This window comes from Physeter macrocephalus, chromosome 17, assembly GCF_002837175.3.
Source record: "Physeter macrocephalus isolate SW-GA chromosome 17, ASM283717v5, whole genome shotgun sequence".
NCBI lineage: Eukaryota > Metazoa > Chordata > Mammalia > Artiodactyla > Physeteridae > Physeter > Physeter macrocephalus.
In genome coordinates, this window is record NC_041230.1 from 51,404,784 (window position 1) to 51,408,266 (window position 3,483).

The following is a 3,483-nucleotide window of genomic DNA, read 5'->3' on the forward strand; positions in this document are numbered from 1 at the left end:
GCTGAGCCTGCGCGTCCGGAGCCTGTGCTCCGCAACGGGAGAGGCCACGACAGAGGAAGGCCCGCATACCACAAAAAAAAAAAAAAAAAAGAATGGACCTGAGGACACGGTGAGGGGGGAAGGGTAAGCTGGGACGAAATGAGAGAGTGGCAAAGACATATATACACTACCAAATGTAAAATAGATAGCTAGTGGGAAGCAGCCGCATAGCACAGGGAGATCAGCTCGGTGCTTCGTGACCACCTAGAGGGGTGGGATAGGGAGGGTGGGAGGGAGACGCAAGAGGGAGGGGATATGGGGATATATGTATACATATAGCTGATTCACTTTGTTATACAGCAGAAACTAGCACACATTGTAAAGCAATTATATTCCAATAAAGATGTTTAAAAAAAAAAGAATTGTTCAGAACCAAAGTTTTAAAGGTTAACTGCTAGTGCCTCACACATAATACAGTAGTTTTGTTAGTAGAACAATATTCAGTTACATTCGGTATGTCAACCCTGCAAAGTATATCAGCCATGACGATAAATTAGTGGAGTTTTTGCATAAAGCAGCTGTTTAAAAGACCTTGGTCTCCACACAGAGAAAATATGCTGTCTTTCTGCTTAAGTGCAAAAGAAAAAAAGCCTCCACTAAAAAACTGTCAAGTTAGCTTGCTATTTATGCCAAGAAAATTTCAATCAGGATAAAAAGGCCTTAAGTCTCCTGCCAGAAACACACACACACACACACACACACAGCAAAACTCCAGATCCAAGTGCTAATTCATGTTCTCTGTTGCTCATGGCCATATGCCAGACCTGACTAGAAATCCACGGTGTGGGTACCCAGTCTTCTGTGCTGAGTCTGGGAGCCCCAGAGATTGAGGTCCAAAGTGAGAGGGCCTGAAATCTCACCCAGCCTTGACTACTTATGAGCTAAATGATTCTGGAGCTCTATGTAAACACTTTATAAAATACTAAGTAGGATACAAATGTAAAGTGGTATAACCTTACCGACTGTTATGGGTTGAATTGTGCCCCCCCAAAAAGACACATTGAAATCTTAACCCCTAGGACCTCAGAATGCGACCTTGTTTAGGAACAGGGTCTTTGCCTATGTAATTAGTTCAAATGATGTCATTCGGGAGTAGGGTGGCCCCTCATCTAATATGACTGGTGTCCTTATAAGAAGAAGAGAGAAAACACAGAGGGAAGGCCATGTGAAGACGAAGCAGGGGCTGGAGTGATGGCTCTACAAGCTGAGGAACACAAAGAACTGCCAGCAGCACCAGAAGCTGGGAGAGAAGATGGAACAGATTCTCCCCCCAGAGCCCTCAGAAGGAACCAACCCTGCTGACACCTTGACTTCAGACTTCTGGCCTCCAGAGCTGTGAGAGAACACATTTCTGTTGTTTGAAGCCACCCAGTGTGTGGCACTTTGTGACAGCCGCCCTAGGAAACTAACACACCAACCTTCATTGTCAATATAGAGAGAGGAAAATTCTCAAGACATGGTCCAAGCGAAAATAAATTCATGGCTGCAGAACAAGTGAACAGAGCTCTAGGCGATGTTCATAGATCCCTCTAAAGTCAGTGTTTCTCATCTGAGGGTGATCCCCCCACCCCAGGAGACACTCGGCAGTGTCTGGAGATAAATTTGCTTTTCACGACGGGGAAGGGGGTGGTGGCATATGCTACTGGCATCTAATGGGTAGAAATCAGAGAAGCTGCTCGACATCCCACAGTGTACAGGGCACCTCTCACCCCCACTGCAGCAAAGAATGACCTGACCCAAAATGCCAACAGTGCCACTGTTGAGTATCCCTGCTCTAAACTCACACAACTCAGAGAATTCTAGAACGATAGAAAAAGGAGAGGGTAGAGTCAGAGAGTCCTGGGCTCAAGTCCTGTCTCTTACTTCCTAATTTGACCTCCTGATTTAAGAGTCTTAGTCCCTCTTGTGTCTGTTTTCTCAACATTATAAAATGGTGATAATTCTATCACAGGGTTCTTCTGAGAATTAAGTTTAAACACCAGAGAGCGGTTTATTTTAAGTCATCAGTTAAAATGCTGACTAAATACCAGTTAACAACAACCCGATTATAAAATGTTTTGCCCCTTGTCGAGGGAAGGAACCTCGGGGCGGGGGGGGGGGGGTGGAGGAGGGCAGGGACTCCCCGAAGCTCAGCCCTTCCCAGGAGAGGGCGTAAGTCGGGCCCCGCGGGTGGCAGGGTGGGGCTCCAGGTCCGCCGGGCCTTGAGCCTGGGCGCAGCAGGTGCGCGGCCACCTTCGGGGGGGGGGAGGGGGCGGGGGGGGGGGGGGGGGGGGGGGGGGGAGGGCAGGGAGGGAGGCAGGTAAGGGGGGAAGGCAGGTAAGTGGCTGGTGAAGAGAGTCGAGTCTTATATCCCTAAGACCAGCCCCCCAGGTTTGTTACAGATGCCGGTTCTTCCCTTACAGGCTCTCTGCAGCTAAAACCAAGCTGGAACTGATCCCCAAATGCAGTCCTTAAATGAGATAAGGAATGTGAACGTTGCTGGAACACGCCAGGTCTTCATCCTAGGGCTCTCCTAACCCCTTGCCAACGAGACCCAATCCCAAGACCACCTGCCGGGCTGGAACTTGAGGTCCCAACTCCGCAGTGCCCCCCTCCGGAAATAGCAAATCCAGTCTCCTAACCCTGCACACTGCTCCCTCCTTGACCAAACCAGAAACCTTCCCCACCCAACACCCTGGAACATCATGCTGAATGAAAGAAGCCAGGCTCTAAGGAGGGCGTTCGTATGGTTCCACTTGTATGAAGCTGAGCCGCTGGCAAAACGAGATGACTGTGATAAGAGTCAGGACGGTGGTCGGCCTCGTGGGTGGGTAGGTGGGGGTGACAGGAAAGGGGCGGAGGGGCTTCCAGCGAACTGGTCATGTCTCTTGTCTTGGTGGTCACAAGAGTGTGAGGACTTTGTAAAAAGTCATCTAGGATTTTTGCACCATCCAGAACGTATCTTACACTTAAAAGTGAAAATCAACCTGTCCCACAACGCCGGCACCTCCACTCGACCATCGTGGGGAGAAAGAAAAGCACTGTGTCCAGGGCGCAACCAGTCCGGCAGCTGGGCACTGGGCGAGTGGTGGGCGCGCGCCCCTCCCCCCTGGGACGTCGGTTTTCCCTCCAAGGGACCCGACTCCTTCTCCCTTCTCGGGGTTTGCGGGGTTTTGTTGGAGGTCAGGCGGCGACACAGGTCTGGGCTTGGCACCTCGCGGGCGCCCTGAGAAAGCCAGCGCGGCCTGTAACGACGGTCGGGGAAGAGACTAAGGCCACTTCTCCATTCGTTAGCCCCACGGCAGGTTCGTTTCACCTTTTACCTCCCGGGGCGGGGCCAGGAGGGAGGCGCGGTAGGGGCGGGGCGGGGCGGGGCGGGGCTTAGTGGAAGGGGCGGAGAAGTGGCGGGCGGGGCCTCGCCTCGGAACGGAAGCGCGAACTACAGCTCCCACAACACCCCGCCGT